The 18,990-nt window shown below is 50.3% G+C and overlaps 1 protein-coding gene across 4 annotated transcripts in view; it reads left to right on the top strand.

Moving 5' to 3' along the window:
- The window catches only part of LOC147026510 (netrin receptor UNC5B-a-like), a 384,386-nt gene that overhangs the window by 122,748 nt on the left and 242,648 nt on the right, over positions 1-18,990 (top strand). The gene's annotated exons all lie outside the window — the stretch shown is intronic.

Here is an 18,990-nt window from a genome sequence, read left to right as displayed (position 1 = left end):
CAGTCCAGCTGCGCACAACATAACTCAATACGTACGCGCATAGTCAGACTGTGTCAAAACACGCGATTCTTCTCCCCGATGCCAGCCACAACAAGCCAATCACAACACGCACAACGAGACACAAAAAAGCGCGAGCACACACACAGACACGCAGGCACACGTACAACAGTGACATCATTTTTTTCAAATTCAGCCCATAATGTCAGCTCAGAAACGCAAGCGAACCGACTTTACGCTGAAGGAGAAGAAGGAGATCATCGATGCCGCGAAGAAGGAGCCGAATCAGTCCAAGTTGGCCAGGGAGATTAGCAAGAAATGGGGCGTCGAAGTTAAGAGAACCACCGTGAAGGGCATTCTCAGCAAGAAGGATGCAATCGAGGCTGCAATCAAAGCTGGATTTCCATCGAAGCGCATGAAGTTGACGCAGGCTCACGACCCGAAGCTTGATGAGGGAGTGCTCATGTGGCTGAAGCAATCAAGAGGACAGAATGTGCCTGTCAGCGGCGATCTGATCAAGGAGAAGGCGATGAAACTGGCCGAGCTGATGCACATCCCAGACTTCATGGCGAGCGACGATTGGTTGGGCAATTTCAAGAAGCGCCACGGCATCACGTTCAAGACAGTGCAGGGCGAAGCTGGAGCGGTGGATTCGCAATCCCTTCTTGAGTGGCAACAACAGGTTCTCCGGCCCTTACTCGGGCAGTTCTCCGCAGACGACATCTTCAACCTGGACGAGACTGGACTCTTCTGGCAGCTGCTTCCGAACAAGACCATGGCTTTCAGGGGAGAGCGGTGTACTGGAGGAAAGAAAAGCAAGCAAAGGATCACTCTTCTGGTTGGGGCAAACATGAGCGGCAACGAGAAGTTCCCTCTTCTGGTGATTGGCAATTCCAAGAAACCCCGTGCCTTCAACAACAAAGAGATCCCGGTCAAGTACAAGGCGAACTCGAAGGCGTGGATGATGGCGGAGCTTTTCGAGGAGATGTTGCGTGCGTGGGACGGACGACTCGGCCAGCAGGGACGCAGAATGCTGGTCTGTCTCGATAACTTCTCTGGCCACCCTCCCGAGCTCGAGCTGAACAACATCCAACTGGTCTTCTTCCCACCCAACACGACAGCCAATTCGCAACCAATGGATCAGGGAATCATAGAGAACCTCAAGCACCACTACAAGAAGCTCCTGCAATGCCACCGGCTTGAGGCCATAGACGAGGGAAAGGAGTTCAAGTTCACGTTGCTCGACGCTCTACACGTCGCCCGGCGTGCTTGGGAGCAGGTCGGTAAGTCGACGATTAAGAACTGTTTCGCGAAGGCCAAGTTCATCGAAGAGGAGATCCAAACTGAGCCACAGGATGCGGAGCTGCCCAACATCTGGGAAGCTCTGCCTGCCGAGGAAAAGATGCATGAGAACGAGGAGATCGAGCTGTCTGACTTTCTCGAAGCCGACGAGCGCCTCGCGACTGGCGGGTATTTCACGCTGGAGGAGATTGCGGAGAAGATTCTGTGCAGTGAGGAGCCGGTGGAAAGCGAAGATGACGAGGTAACTGTCTAGGAGGAAATCGTTCCGTTCGAGGAAGCCCAGCGCGCTTGAAGCACCGTCCGGAAGTTCATGCAGCAGAGAAGCGGGAAGCCTGGTGTGATGCAAGCGTGTGATCGGCTAGACAACGAGATGCACGAGATCCGCCGAAAGAAGATGCGCCAGCCGACGATTCTTGAAAGCTTTGTGTGTCGTGAATTTCTCGCCATGCCATATGTTAGTGTGTGAACTCTGTTAGTGTGTGTATGTTCTCCATTCGCTTAGCTTATACAACAGTCGTGCCATTTACTTGCTGGAATAAATTTTGTCTAAAGATTAACTACAGATGGGTAACTTGAGAAAATAAGGCTGTTTTTACAAAATCTCGTTACTATGCCACTCTCGCTACTATGCCACTTTTGCTCGGTCCCGACGGGTGGCATAGTAACGAGCTTTGACTGTATATGCATATAGATACATATATATATATATATATATATATATATATATATATATATATATATATATATATATATATATATATATATATATAATTATGGCTGCAGAATCATGTGTCTGATGGCAACATCAGAAAAAAAATTTGTGGACCATTTTATCCCTTGATGACTCTCCAAAATTTTCAGATTGATCGGATGTAGCATTCTACATCTGCAATTATGACGTCATAATGAAGGCACCTATAAAAGTTCTGTGTGGTCAAACAAATATATAAATGAACAGACAGATAGACAAACAGACCCTCTCCTTTGGCAAGGGTAAATATCCTATGTTTGCTTCCATGCGAGGTATGAAAAAAGACGTCCCTACACAAGACGTCATCACACAGCGATGTCTGCAATAGCAGGAATGCACAATAATTGGAGCCTTTTTTTGTAACATCCTAAAAGTCATGGAAAAAAAATGGTATATTATTCAGGTATAAATATAACTCTGTTGGTTCGCAGGTGCCAGCAGTGACCACTATTTTGGTTTGCCGGTGCCAGCAGTGACCACTATTTTCGTTGTGTCTGTGTCTGTCTGTCTGTTTGTGACTCTCTCCAGAGCATAGCTCCGTGACATTTAATGTAATCTTGATGAAACTTGGACACAAGCTGGATATCATGGTCTAGTTGTGTCTTTTTGTATGAGGGGCGTCCCACGCACCCCTTGTTGGCGGAGCCACGCCCACTTTTTAATTTTTTTCTTTTTTCTCGATTTTTTTCTCACAATTTCATTTCTGACAAGTTGTGCCTCAATGTCCATAAGTACAACATATAAAAAAATCCGATTTGATTTGGTCAATGTTGACGGAAGAGATAGGTTTTTACGGTAGGGCTTCCTCAAAAGCTTCCACTAACTCAATTGTACCCATCGTGGCATTGTTCAATAATGCCCGCGAACCATCGTCGCCTCCCGGCTTGTCAATATTTTGAATTATGCCGCATTCATTAATAAATGGTTGTCAGTTGCTCATGCACCTGGATCTCCAAACGAGCATTGTAGTAATATCGACAAAGAATGTGTATGAAAACCTGTGTATAAGAATGAAATGTGTCAGTGTACAACTTTCTCAATACATAAGTATGAAATGTAATTTATGATGATCTTTATGACCTAAAATTATGAATGGTGATATAAAGACAATATAATTGTGCTAATCATGAATGCAATGCTTACCATTGTACATGCGAATGTTCACCTTGTGGTTGTCCACAGGCCTTTCTGTAGATGTTATACTTGTCTCATTTGGTCTTGGGCTTTGGAAATAGAATGAAACTGACATTCTTTACTTGCTCTGGCACCTATTGTCCAAATTATATTTCCTGTAAAAACCTTTCTTTCATAATGAGAATGTTCCATCTCAATGTAATGCTGTTCGCACAAACAGGTTTTACATGTCTGAGAAAAATTGAAGAAATGTTGTTGATAGTACCAGGTTATTTAAATAAACTCTTCAATGGGTTAAGTGATTTCTTGAGTGGAACAGTTACAACTGACCAGTTATTTTATAATATCCCAGCATTGAGATTTGTCCAGCAAAGTATATATATATATAGGGCGGAGGGCTGAGGGCGGAGGAGCTCCTTGTGAGCCAACGGCCATCCATATCTAGTGCCCAACTGTGTCTGCAGACGTCCTCCTGCAGTTGGGCTACTTCTTATTAGGAGGTTGGTGGCAGGATTTGCACTCCAGCCACAGTAAAACCCTCCATTCCGCAAAACGTAAAAACGCAAAAAAATCTGAAAACCCACTCCGTGGGAGTACCTCCTGTGCAGCTTCCCTCCGCAGGGCAGCTCACCGGATGACGGGATTTGGGCAAAGCCTTCGGGACCCCCAATCTTTGATCGGAGGGAAACCACGGGGTAACATCCCTGGGTCAGATTGCGGGAGAGTGTGTCGGAGTGGTGCTGAGGTGTCGTCCACCAGACGGCGGTCTCCTTGGGTTAACCTGAGGCGGTCCCTTCGGGTGGGTGCCTGGAATGTCCTATCCCTAAGAGAGGATGATCACCTGTCTCTGTTATCATCTGAGCTCAAGCGTTTGGACATCGGGATTGCAGCTCTCTCTGAGGTTCGGAGACCGGATTGTGGCGAGATAATGGTGGGTGGTTACACCTACTATTGGTCTGGTCGCTCTGATGGTTACCATACCCAAGAAGTTGCTGTAGCTGTGTCCAATAAGCTGACCCCAATGATAATTGAGGTAACACCGGTCAACGAGCGTATTATGAGATTAAGGATTCGTCACTCCTTAGGTGTCATTTCCCTGGTCTCTATTTATGCTCCGACTGAGGCGAGTGATCTCACCGTGAAGGATGCATTCTACGCCACACTCGAGTCTGTGGTTGATCAGTGCCCCAGATGAGATACACTTCTAGTCTTGGGGGATTTCAATGCATCGACTGGAACTGATAGGGATGGTTATGAGGTGTGTGTTGGTCCCCATGGGTCAGGAACTATGAACCAGAATAGCACTAAGTTCCTTGACTTTGCAAGAAGTCATGGACTTAGGGTGGCTGGTTCATGGTTTCAGCACCCACAAGTTCATCGCTGGACTTGGTATTCCAACGCTGGCGGTGTGGCAAAGGAGATTGACCATGTCCTAATTGACGGTCGTTGGAGGATGATCCAGAACTGCAGGGTCTACCGGAGTGCTCAGTTCCTCAATACTGACCACAGGCTTGTTGTAGCAACTCTAAAGCTGCACCTTAAATCCTGGAGAATGGTACCATCCCAGCCTAGGCTGGATGTTGCCAAGCTCAGGGATGAGAGAGTAGCTGAGGAGTTTGCGAACAGGCTGAGTGGACACTTGGGGGGTCTGGGTGCTTTGGGGGGTCCTGAAGAGTTGTGGAGCGCCTTCAAGACCACCGTCCTTGATGTTGCCGGTGGATGTCTTGGAACTCACCGCAGGGCAAAGAAGAATTTTGTCTCTCGAGGGACACTGGATACCATTGATCAGAGTCGCAGGGCCAGGCTGAATGGCAGAGCTGAGCTGTTCAGGGAGCTGAGGCGTAAAACTGTACGTGCACTGAGGGTGGACAAGGAGGCCTATGTGCGAGGAATCTGTGAGGGGGTAGAGCATCACCTGTGGACAGGTGATTCTCGTCCCGCTTACAGGGGAATTCACGCATTACGTTCATCCAAGCCCATCCCTCGGAGCACTGCAGTTCGAGCAGAGAGTGGTAGGCTCTTGACAGAGGAGTCTGAAGTGAAGGCCCGCTGGGCCGGTTACTTTGAGCGGTTGTACCGGGCTGATCCCCCAGCTGTCGAGTTGGACGTCAAGGGTGTTACAATCCCTGTTGCTGACCCTCAAATCAACTGTGGTCCACCTTCACTTGTGGAAACACGGGCTGCGGTGAACCAGTTGAAACGGGGTAAAGCTCCAGGGATCTGAGGCATCCATGCCGAACTTCTCAAGGCTGGTGAAAATGCTGCACTCGTGTCGTTGCATGCAGTTTTGTGCTCTGCCTGGAACACAGGCATCATCCCAACTGACTGGAAGAGGGGCCTTGTTGTCCCTCTCTGGAAAGGGAAGGGTGATCGCCAAGACTGCAACAACTACCGAGGGGTGACGCTGCTCTCAGTGCCGGGCAAGGTCTTTGCTCGGATAATTCTTGATAGGGTTCGCCACCATCTGCTTGAGCACCAGCGTCCAGAGCAGTCAGGCTTTACACCAAAGAGGTCAACGATTGACCGTATCCTTGCACTTCGTGTCCTCACCGAACGCAGATGAGAGTTTCGGCAGGGGCTGCTTGCAGCCTATGTTGATCTCTGTAAAGCGTTCGATTCATTGAATCGGGATGTCCTCTGGAGGATTCTTGGTCTTCGTGGGGTGCCACCAAAACTGATCGATCTGATGTCTGAACTCTACTCTGGTACTGAGAGTGCTGTGAAGTTTGGTGGTACCATCTCTGACTTATTTCCAGTTGTTACTGGAGTTCGTCAGGGATGTGTACTTGCCCCCACACTTTTCAGCACTTGTATGGACTGGATTTTAGGGAGGATGTCGGAGAGATCAAGTTGCGGTGCATCGTTTGGGAATGTCAAGATCTCGGACCTTGATTTTGCAGACGATGCAGTCATCTTTGCGGAGACTTTAGACATCCTTTTGGGGACCCTCGAGGTGCTGAATGAGGAGTCGGAGCCGCTGGGATTACGGGTTTCTTGGGTCAAAACTAAGATCCAGGCTTTCGGTGACATCTTGGATGCTGCTGTCCTGTCTGTGTCTGTTTGTGGTGAGGATGTTGAGGTCATGGAGAGATTCACTTACCTTGGCAGTGATATTCATGTCTCTGCCGGCTGTGAGTCAGAGGTCAATAGATGTCTGGGTCGGGCCTGGGGAGTCATGGATTCACTGGATCATGGGGTGTGGCGCTGCCGGTACCTGTGCGGGAGGACGAAAGTCCGAGTCTTCAGGTCCTTGGTAGTTCCAGTCTTGCTCTATGGGTGCGAGACTTGGACTCTGACCAAGGATCTGAGACGGAGACTTAATTCCTTTGGTACCAGGTCTCTTCGGAGAATCCTTGGCTATCGCTGGTCGGATTTTGTATCCAACGAGCGGTTGCTGAGAGAGACTCGGATGAGATTTGTTACCTGCATAGTCCGTGAGCGTCAGTTGCGGCTGTATGGACATGTGGCTCGTTTTCCTGACGCTGATCCTGCTCACCAGATTCTCTCAGCGAGGGAGTCTCATGAGTGGAGGAGGCCAATGGGCCGACCACATGCCTCATGGTTGCAGCAGGTTGACCATCATCTCAAGGAGATGGGGATGGGCCTGGCATCTGCCTGGGGGATGGCCAGACGGAGGCCCCTGGAGTACCGGCGGAAAGTGGACGCAGCGACGCACTGTTCTGGCACATGCTCCCATACCTGACCTGACCTGACCTGATATATATATATATATATATATATATATATATATATATATATATATATATATATATATATATATATATATATATATATATATATATATATATATATATATATATATATATATATATAGGCAGGTTGGTGTCTTGTTCTTCACATACAGCATGCAATGGCCCTCTAGTCCTTACTCCCCAGTCTAATTCTTCTCCCCCCACCATCCCTTCACCACCCCTTCCACCCCATCAACTCAAGACAAAAAGACAAACTTTCCAACTGTTATGTGACTTGATAACATAATATTTTCTAATGGGCTTTGTGGTTTATTAGTGATTACTAGAATCCAAAACTGTGTTTGAAAGGTGGCAACAATGAAAAGCATTGGGATATTTTATGAGCTCATTGTTTTTTGAATTGGATATTGTGTTATATTACAGCTCATTTGATCCATAATATGAAACACATTTGCTGGCAGATGTAGGGAGAGAAGGGACAATAGAGGGACGCAGAGAAGGCATGATATATATATATATATATATATATATATATATATATATATATATATATATATATATATATATATATATATATATATATATATATATATATATATATACATATACATATACATATACATATACATATACACATATATACATATATACATATATATATATATATATATATATATATATATATATATATATATATATATATATCTATATATATTTGCTGATATAGGGATGGGGGTAAACAGGGTCGGGGAGAAGAACAAGAGTTTTCTTTCTTTTTTTTTGTTTCAATGTATGGCCGTCTCCACTTTTGGTCTTTGTAAATAGAGTGCAACCCCCAGTGCAACATCAGGTGAGAGCTTGGTGCCAGTGATAACTACTCCTTGTTGAAATACACAGTTGAATTTTTAATATTCACCAGCTAATGCTGACAGATGGATCCCAGCTTACCGTTCATCGGAGGGGATGGCACACTCGATTTTGCGATTCCCTGCCTGTGAAACATGAGTCCAACAGTGCATAATCAGGCTGAGAATCAAACCCAGACTATGTAGCCTGCAGGCAAGTGTGCTGTGGGACAAAACCAAAGGAATACTAAGGGGTTAAATGTGAATAAGAATTGTGAGACAAAAAGGGGAATTACTCCATCAAGAATGTAATTTAAGTTTTATTATTGGTGCCAGAGTCCCTCAATATTAAAAAACATGGAATATATTACAACTATTAACACATTTGTGTGAACATATTGTTGCGGTTTTCGCGCCCGCCGGCGTGCGACGGCCACGTAACTCGAATCGCGGCACGTCGCCCACCGGACGGACAATCCAGTCGTGACCCTCTCGGACTAACGCCGGGAACCAGTCACGGGTGGACCTTTCGGTCTCACCGCGATCGAGCCAATCAGCCCCCGCGTGGGATAGGGTTGCTCGCCGACCCGACCTACCTAAGTACCCACGCGGAGGGTAGACCGGGCGATCGCACCTCGCCGCAGGTCGACTTCGGACACGGGCCACTTAAGCGACCCGTTCCGTACTATCAGAATAACCGAGCGGTGTTATCGTCGACCTCGACGGTTCGATTAATTATCGGGCGTATTCAGCCCACTACCAACCCTTTACGTGAAGCAAGATGGGGATTCAATGGAGGAAAAGACGAAGCGAAGCGGGAGAACAGTTCAACAATAAAGCACATTTATTCGCGACGAACGGAAAGCACACAAATACAATTCCACCAAATGCACACAGAAAAAACACAATTCCATTTACACAAAAAGCAAATATAAAAGCGAAAACAATGCAGAGCTAATACCGACTACCGAGCACACGGCAACACTTATACAATTCTACTTCACAGACGGCGCCGACAACACATACCCAAAACCAAGGAAAATAAATCCCCCAAGAATGAGGCAGGCCTGAGGCCGAGACCGGGTCGCGCCTACCCGTCTGGTGATGAGACGCGGAGCGGCGATGGCGCCGCACTCCGCGGGCCTCGCGGACCCTCCACCCTGGACTCTTCTTTGGGCTCTCCTCGTTCGACTCTCTTCAGCTTCTCCAGCTACTGCAGGCTTCGGGCTCCAGACTTCCGGGCTCCAGATTTCCACACTCCGACTCTCCACCCTCCGACTCCTTCTCGTTCTCCTGACTGACGAACACCGTCCTTTTATCCCCCCCGTAGCTTCGCCTTTGACCCCCTCCCTTTGACCTTTCACCTCGCTCCCCATTGGCCCGAGAAAAAGTGGGCGTGAAGGCTTTTTGATCCACAAATTTGCATATATCGATCGTTCTGGAGGCGGGGCCAAATCGCCCCTCGCTCACCGATTGGACGGCAAAAAGTGGGCGTGTGTCGTTCTTGATCCGTTTTTGAAGCACAAAATCCGTGATTTTGTACACGCTGTTCGACGTGCGCCCTGCACGAGTCCAACACCGGTACCCACAGCGGGGCAAGAACGGTGGCGATGCTACGGTTGCGAGGTGTGACGTGAAGGTCGTGGCGGTTGTGGTGAAGCGGCGTTGTGGTTGGTGGTTGATGTTGTGGTTGTGGTGGTAATCATGGCGGTTGGTCCAAAATAAAGATAGTAAAAGAAAAACGGCTATCCTGAAGAGTCGCAGCACGCATGAATAACATTTATTCCCACTAGACAACGGGTTTGGGCCTAACTACACATGCACTTACCGAGATACCTCACCTAAGGGACCTGAATGGTGGTTTGCGAATTTGGTAACCACAACACTACCCCCTTCCCTTTTTACAGACTCGTCCCGAGTCGTCAAATTTTCGTGTGCCATCATGTGTAGTTTTCCCCTAGTACATTTTACCTACGGATCCCTGAGTGCGACATTCATGGTATTCGTGTCCCCAAAATAAATAACCTGAGGGCTGCGTAACTATCTAAACAAACTCACTCACACGGACGACTTAAATAAAATTGCCGGCGCTAGACAGACATGCCGGGGGGCGCACTCATATTTACAGTACATCTTAACCTTAACTTACAAATTTTACACTAAACCATGGCCCAGGATCATTGAACTCTGCAAAAGAAAAGCAGTTAGCAGGGAGCCAGGCTGCCCGCATGCAGTCTCTGACTCAAAACAATGCAGGTGACAGGGAACGTGGCTGGCTGCTCACACGCAGTCCAAGGCCTTCCCTTTTGAACTGAACTCAGTGAACCACAACGGTGCATGGGCCGCACAAACGTAGTCTCCGTGCCAGCTCAAGTGGCACACGCAATGAGCACAACGGATGGATGCATGAACGGTTTGAACTGAATGCAGTGAACCACAACGGTGCATGGGCTGCACAAACGCAGTCTCCGTGCCAGCTCAAGTGGCACACGCAATGAGCACAACGAATGGATGCATGGACACAAACACGGTGCACGGGCCGCCACTGCAGGCCCGTGTTGTAGCTGCCAACAGGGCAGTTCTCGCAGCTTGCAAACTGTTGCCTTGATCCTGGCGCACATGGAAATGAACAGGGGGGGGCAAAGCAAAAATTGAAAGGGGCTGGTGAACGTGGGCAGTGGGCATGGCATGGCAAAGGCAGCAGGCAAACACAGCCCGCAGAAGAAGGCCGCTGCAGGCAAACACAGCCCGCAGATGAACTGGCCGGCACAGGCCTTGAAGAAAAACAGCCAGCAGATGAACTGGCCGGCACAGGCCTTGAAGCAAAACACGGCCAGCCGATGGCACAGGCCTTGCAGCAAAACAACAGCTGCCGATGAAGTTGGCCGGCCTCTGCCTTGAAGCAAAACACGGCCAGCCGATGAAGTTGGCCAGCCTTTGCCGTTCAATGGAGGTTGGTGGAGGGAGTGCGGTGGTGCTGGCCACTTGGAAGGCGGGCTCGGACCGACCTACCTGTCTCCCTCCCACCTATCGCCTTTGCCTGTCACTGTACATACCCACTCCCTTAATTTGTCAAACCCCAATTTAGCCCCAACTTATTTTTTTGTTGTTTTTATTTTTACTCCCCCACTATAAATCGTCCCCTAACCCCCTTTATCGTCTTTGTTCGGCTAACCTATCCTGTCACCTAGCCTACTCCCAACCCCTGCGTTCCCTTCCCGGAGGGGAACAAGGGAGAGCTAACGTCCTGTGTCGAGGCCCAACTCAAGCCTCAGAATGGCCTCCCCAGAGTTCGGCGATCTAACCGAAAGTGGGTCCAGCGGCCCACAACGAGAGCGAGGGGATGGATGGTGCGGAGGGGTACATCTCCTAATCTACCCTAACCATTTAACTGTTAAACTACCCCGGGGCTTTCAACAAGCGCCTCTCGCTTAAACTATTGGTTCTATCAACCCAGATTCCCGTCGCCTGTGTTGGTGTCCTCACAATTTCGGGCCTCACCCCCCAATTTTCTCTCCGTGCCCTCACACGGTCTCCTGGCTGGGACACGTGGCTCCCTCCGGCAGGCACGACCCTCTGCCGAATCTCCCGCTATGGCACCCCCGGGCACTACACTGCCTCCGAGCCTACCAGCTCCCTAACACCGGGGAGTGCCCCCCATGGCACCTCCCCTGAAACGCACACGTGGCAGGCCGGCCTCCCGGGCCCCTTTCCGAGGGTCACCCGTGCCCACAACACTGCCCACGCGGCTAATGGCGCCCGGGCCCCCGCACCAAGCAGGCGCACCCGTGCCCACTACGCTATCCCGGCCCCCCATGGGCCCTTGGCCTACCACGGCCGACTAGCCTGGTGCCCGGGGTACCCACTCAGCGATACTCACCTTTCGCAGCCACGCTCCCAAGCCCGTCAACAGGGCTCCTGCACCCCTCCAAATGGGTCTCGAGCCTACTTTCCCACCAACAACAAAACGACCTCCATTTTTCAATTTGACTAACCCCCTAACTCACTTTATACTGACCCCGGGGTCCCTTGGGCGGGAGTCACTCCTCCCCCCAATCACTCATCGCACCATGCATTCCCCATTCGCTCCATACACACAGACCCGCTGGCCTCACTCACTCAACATGTCTCCACATCATAACTCACCAACTCTTCAACACACACACCGCTGAACTCTGCCATCCTTCTAACTACATCCCCTAACTAACTCGTGCTCCCACGTCGTCCCTTAAACTATAGCACGTTCCTTTTAACACTACGTAGCTAAGCTACGTCCCCTCTACACATTCACAAGTCTGTCACTGTCTCCAAATCATCATTTTATTTCCCAACCTAAATCTGGCTACAATCCCTCTAACTAATCCATTCCACGGACCCCATGAGGACTTACCCCTGCCCCATGAAGTCGGTCTAGCTAAGCTAACCCTTCCCCCTAACTAGTTTCCATCCTGTGCCCAGGTAAGGGAGTCTTTCACCCCTTGCCCAGGAATCCTGTACACCCGAAAGTGAGGCTTGCTCCTTTTTTTTTTCCCATGCGCAGCACCTGCGCGGCAACTCAGAGCTCGCGCACTTTGCACCTGGCCGTGACGTCATGCAGCTGCACGTGTTCCTCGTCCCTCCTTGGACGGGACCATCCGGCAGAGATACCCCTCCTGCCGAATTCCAACCCCACGTGCAGCCATGGCGTCACCGTGCGCATAAAAAAAAAAAAACACAAGCCACACGTCTCGAGGGGTTCCCCACACGAACACATGTGCTTTGCCCGTTGGAGCTTAACACACACGATCGCGTGGAGAACCCGTCTGGTCCAAATCCATTTACCTGCCTAAACTTTGTCCGTCCGCGGGATCGGCAAATCCACCGCGTGCGTTTCCGGACCGGGACTTCACTCTCGCAAGCGAGCACGTGGTGGTCTCGTGCGTTGCACAGCACGAACCGCGTGCTCACTGCTGGGCGAACCCGGCACGGTCCCCGAAACAACTACAGCCGCTACTCGGCTTTCGTTCCTCCCATGTCGCCGTCGTCGCCATTCAACCCACGCACACCTGCGTGTTACGACGCACACAGTCCACTCCATCACATTCACACGGGGAGACGCGGCTGCGTGCTCCCGCATGCCAACCGACATCTCCCTCTCATACCGCTCTCTCACACACACGGTCTCCCTGGCACACAGCGACCTTGCACACGGCCGTTCACTCACGCACGGTGCCTCACCCGCACTCCGTCCCTCATCCACACACGCGGGGGCACTCACCCGCGTTACCTCACTCATACACACGGCGACACACACACGCGGTCTCTTCCATACACCGTGCCCCACTCATACACGCGGGGGCACTCACCCGCGGTGCCTCATTCACACTGGCCGTTTCACTCACACACACGGCCTCTTCCACACACGGTGCCTCACCCACACACGCGGGGGCACTAACCCGCGGTGCCTCACTCACACTCCGTGCCTCATCCACACACGGCGTGCTGGGAAGCACGTACTCCGGCACCATCGCCACCACACCACTCACACGTGGTGCCTCACTCATACTGGCCGTTTCACTCACACACACGGCCTCACTCACACACGGTGCCCCATCCACACCCGGCGTGCTGGGAAGCACGCACTCTGGCACCATCGCCACCACACCACTCACACGTGGTGCCTCACTCATACTGGCCGTTTCACTCACACACACGGCCTCACTCACACACGGTGCCCCATCCACACCCGGCGTGCTGGGAAGCACGCACTCTGGCACCATCGCCACCACACCACTCACACACAGGGTCGCTTCCACACACGGTGCCGCACTCACACCTTGCACCACACACACAGGGACAACTACACTGGGGATTCGTGTCCCCACAAGGGTCTCCGGGGCCTCTACACCCCCCAAGCTCTCCGTGCACCCGTCCACAGCACCCGTCCCCTCAACCTCGCAAAGCACGACCGAACTCACCTGGTCGTGACTCGCCTCAAGGGGGCATACTCCCTCCCCTCGTTCCTGGAGGAGGCCATCCAGGTGCTCGCACTGGGTCTCTACCCAGTCCGCCAGCTCACCCCTAATATCCTCCACTACCTCCGTGTGTGTGTGTGCGTCACTTACCCCGTCTTCCTCGTGTAGTCTTTCCTCTATTTTTTCTATCTCCCGTGTCTCTGCCAACTCTTCACCCTTTACCTCCCTTGTCTCCACTATTATTTCCTTTGTCACGGCCTTCATGCCCGCCTGCAGGCATCGGCCCATGTTCTGCGTCTCACCCCGTAGCTCTTTCATTTCTTCCTTCATGTTTGCTTCCATTCCGTTTATTTGCTGTGTATTCGCATCCATCGTCGTTTTCACTTCATTCATTTGCTTGTTCATTTCGTTTTTCATTTCATTTGTATTTGTATCCATCTTTTTGTTCATTTGTTGTGTATTCGCATCCATCTTTTCGATCATTTTCGCATTCATCTTTTCGTTCATTGCCGCCAGCATGGCGCATAGCTGGGCCATGTTGGATGCACTCAGCTGAGCCGTTTCGGCAAGGGTTTTGGTGGAGAGGGGGGGGGAGATGTCATACACCGCGGCCGCTGCCGCACCCACCTCGGGCCCTGGGTTCAGTTGGGCGAGTCCGTGTTCCTGCGCAATCAACATTTCCTGCTCGGGGATTCCATCCTGAGCCATGGATTCTACACATTCTACATCCATTTCTAATACCCCCGGCTCCCGCTCGCCTTGAGACCCCATCTTATTTCTCGTAAAGGGTTAATTTAGCTCGCTCGTAATTTGGAGGGAATCGGGGGTCGCTTCTCTCACCCCTGGACCGATTCCCGTGAATTTAGCCGGAGACAGGAGAGCCTGTTGTCCCGCTCTCCAATACCAGTGCCGCGAGGAGGGCGATGAATTTGTATCGCACGACCTGACACCAGTGTTGCGGTTTTCGCGCCCGCCGGCGTGCGACGGCCACGTAACTCGAATCGCGGCACGTCGCCCACCGGACGGACAATCCAGTCGTGACCCTCTCGGACTAACGCCGGGAACCAGTCACGGGTGGACCTTTCGGTCTCACCGCGATCGAGCCAATCAGCCCCCGCGTGGGATAGGGTTGCTCGCCGACCCGACCTACCTAAGTACCCACGCGGAGGGTAGACCGGGCGATCGCACCTCGCCGCAGGTCGACTTCGGACACGGGCCACTTAAGCGACCCGTTCCGTACTATCAGAATAACCGAGCGGTGTTATCGTCGACCTCGACGGTTCGATTAATTATCGGGCGTATTCAGCCCACTACCAACCCTTTTCGTGAAGCAAGATGGGGATTCAATGGAGGAAAAGACGAAGCAAAGCGGGAGAACAGTTCAACAATAAAGCACATTTATTCGCGACGAACGGAAAGCACACAAATACAATTCCACCAAATGCACACAGAAAAAACACAATTCCATTTACACAAAAAGCAAATATAAAAGCGAAAACAATGCAGAGCTAATACCGACTACCGAGCACACGGCAACACTTATACAATTCTACTTCACAGACGGCGCCGACAACACATACCCAAAACCAAGGAAAAGAAATCCCCCAAGAATGAGGCAGGCCTGAGGCCGAGACCGGGTCGCGCCTACCCGTCTGGTGATGAGACGCGGAGCGGCGATGGCACCGCACTCCGCGGGCCTCGCGGACCCTCCACCCTGGACTCTTCTTTGGGCTCTTCTCGTTCGACTCTCTTCAGCTTCTCCAGCTACTGCAGGCTTCGGGCTCCAGACTTCCGGGCTCCAGACTTCCACACTCCGACTCTCCACCCTCCGACTCCTTCTCGTTCTCGTTCTCGTTCTCGTTCTCGTTCTCCTGACTGACTGACTGACTGACTGACTGACTGACTGACTGACTGTCTGACTGACTGTCTGACTGACTGACTGACTGACTGACGAACACCGTCCTTTTATCCCCCCCGTAGCTTCGCCTTTGACCCCCTCCCTTTGACCTTTCACCTCGCTCCCCATTGGCCCGAGAAAAAGTGGGCGTGAAGGCTTTTTGATCCACAAATTTGCATATATCGATCGTTCTGGAGGCGGGGCCAAATCGCCCCTCGCTCACCGATTGGACGGCAAAAAGTGGGCGTGTGTCGTTTTTGATCCGTTTTTGAAGCACAAAATCCGTGATTTTGTACACGCTGTTCGACGTGCGCCCTGCACGAGTCCAACACCGGTACCCACAGCGGGGCAAGAACGGTGGCGATGCTACGGTTGCGAGGTGTGACGTGAAGGTCGTGGCGGTTGTGGTGAAGCGGCGTTGTGGTTGGTGGTTGATGTTGTGGTTGTGGTGGTAATCATGGCGGTTGGTCCAAAATAAAGATAGTAAAAGAAAAACGGCTATCCTGAAGAGTCGCAGCACGCATGAATAACATTTATTCCCACTAGACAACGGGTTTGGGCCTAACTACACATGCACTTACCGAGATACCTCACCTAAGGGACCTGAATGGTGGTTTGCGAATTTGGTAACCACAACAATATATTATGTGTTAAGTACTTCACACTTAAGAAAAGATAATTTTAAGACAATGATGTCACAAAGAATGAAATTTATAACCGACATTTAATGCACATTTTAAGTACACACGTTGTAAAAGCATAACTAGATTGTACAAAACAAACAATTCAACATTCACGAATTACAATTTGATTTGACAAGTCTAGTTAGTGCACTGCAGGATGTAGACCAAAACCTGAACTCCCTCTGCCCCCCCCCCCCAGGGGAGTTTTTCAAGGTGACGTTTTTATAATACCGTGGTGTGTTCTTTCAAAACCAGGTTGTCTGTCATCCGAGTTTTGATGACTGTGGCTGATCAGCCACCATTTTCAATAACTAAGCAGATAAACTTTTCATGAAATTCCTTCAATATTTGTCAACTAAAAGTACATCATATGTACACCCAGCAGGATTAAAAACAAAACCTGTCAAAGGGTGGAGGAGTTCCTTGTGAGCCAATTGCCATCCATATCTGATGCCCAACTGTGTTTGCAGACGTCCAGCTGCAGTTGGGTTACCTTTTTCCAGGAGGTTGTTGGCAGGATTTTCACTCTAGCCACCGTACAACACTTTATTCTGCAAAACATAAAAAAACCACAAAGAAAACTGAAGACCCTCGAAGTGGGAGTACCTCCTGTGCAGCAGCCCTTCACAGGGCAGCTCACTGGTGATGGGATTGGGGCAAAGCCTTTATGACCTCCATTCTTTGATGATGGGGGGGGGGAGCACAGGGTAACCTTTCTGGATCGGATTGCGGTGGTGTGTGTCAGGGTGGGGCTGAGGTGTCATCCACCGGACGGCAGTCTCCTCACGTTAAGCTGAGGTGGTTCCTTTGGGTGGGTGCCTGGAATGACCTATCCCAAAGAGAGGATGATCACCTCTCTCTGCTCTCATCTGAGCTTCAGCATTTGTAAATCGGTATTGCAGCACTCTCTGAAGTTCGTCGTCCAGATAGTGATGATATCATGGCAGCTGGATACACCTACTACTCGTCTAGTCGCTGTGATGTTTACCATACCCAAAGAGTTGCTGTAGCTGTGTCCAATAAGCTGACTCCCATAATAATTGAGGTTACACCGGTCAACGAGCATATTATCAGATTGGATTCATCACTCTTTGGGTGTCATTTCTCTGGTCTCGATATATGCTCCGACCGAGGCGAGTGATCTCACTGTGAAGGAGGCATTCTATGCCGCGCTCAAGTCTGTGGTTGATCTGTGCCCCAGGTGAGATACGCTTCTAGTCTTGGGGGATTTCATTACATCAACTGGCACTGATAGGGATGGTTATGAGGCATGTGTTGGTCCCCATGGGTCTGCAACTGTGAACCAGAATAGCACTAAGTTCCTTGACTTTGCAAGACGTCATGGACATAGGGTGGCTGGTTTATGGTTTTAGTACCCACAGGTTCATTGCTGGACTTGGTATTCCAATGCTGGTGGTGTGGCAAAAGGAGATTTACCAAGTGCTCATTTATAGGCATTGGAGGATGATTCAGAATTGCAGGATTTACCGGAGTGCTCAGTTCCTCAACACCGACCACAGGGTTGTTGTAGAAACACTGAAGTTGCAGCTTAAATTTAGGAGATTGGTACCATCCCAGCCAATGCTGGAGGTTGGCAAGCTCAAGGATGAGAGGGTAGCTGAGGAGTATGTGAACAGGCTGAGTGGGGATTTTAGGGGTCTTGGTCTTTTGGGGAATCCTGAAGAGTTGTGGAGTGCCTTCAAGACTACAATCCTTGACGTTGCCGGTGGATGTCCCACCATCAAAGAAGAACTTTGTTTCCCAAGGGACAATGGATACCATTGACGAAAGTTGTAGGACCATGCTTATTTGTATAGCTGAGCTGTTCAGGGAGTTGAGGTGTAAAACTGTATGCGGACAAGCAGGCCTATGTGTGAGGAATCTTTGAAGGGGTAGAGCATCACCTGTGGTCAAGTGATTCTCGTCCTGCTTACAGAGCAATTTTGTGCATTGCGTTCCTCCAAGTCTGTCCCTCGGTGTAATGCAATTAGAGTTGAGGATGGTGGGCCTGACTGCTCTGGACAATGGTGCTCAAGCAGATGTTCGCAAACCCTATCAAAAATTATTTGAGCAAAGACTTTGCCCGGCAGTGAGAGCAAATCACCACTCGGCAGTTGTTGCAGTCTTGGGGACCACACTTCCCTTTTCAGAGAGGGACAACAAGGCTCCTATTCCAGTCAGTTGGGATGATGCCTGTGTTCCAGACAGAGCACAGAACTACATGCAACGACACGAGTTCAGCATTTCCACCAGCCTTGAGAAGTTCAGCATGGATACCACAGATTTACCCCATTTAGCTTTACCTTTTACCCATTTCATTTACCCATTACCTTTAAAGGTAGCTTTACCCCATTTCAACCGGTTCATGGCAGTCTGTGTTTCCACAAACAAAGGTGGAACACAGTTGATTGAGGGTCAGCAATCGGGATAGTAACACCCCTGACATCCAACTCGACAGCTGGTGGATCAGGCTGGTACAGCCGCTCAAAGTAACCAGCCCAGCGGGCCTTCACTTCGGACTCCTCTGTCAAGAGCCCACCACCCTCTGCTCTAAATGCAGAGCACCGAGGGATGAGCATGGAGGAACAAAGTGCACAAGTTCCCCAGTGCCAGATGGGATGCAATGCACAGAACAGGACTGGTGAGTGATGAAGCACATAGCATGGAAAAATTGTCTGTCGTCGGTTGCAACACTCACCACCAAGTTCCACACT

This window comes from Eptatretus burgeri, chromosome 5 (genome assembly GCF_056783735.1).
Source record: "Eptatretus burgeri isolate ZD-2024b chromosome 5, Ebu_testis_v1, whole genome shotgun sequence".
Classification (NCBI taxonomy): Eukaryota; Metazoa; Chordata; class Myxini; order Myxiniformes; family Myxinidae; genus Eptatretus; species Eptatretus burgeri.
Note: the sequence above shows the minus strand (reverse complement) of the source record. Positions and strands in the feature narration are given on the sequence as shown.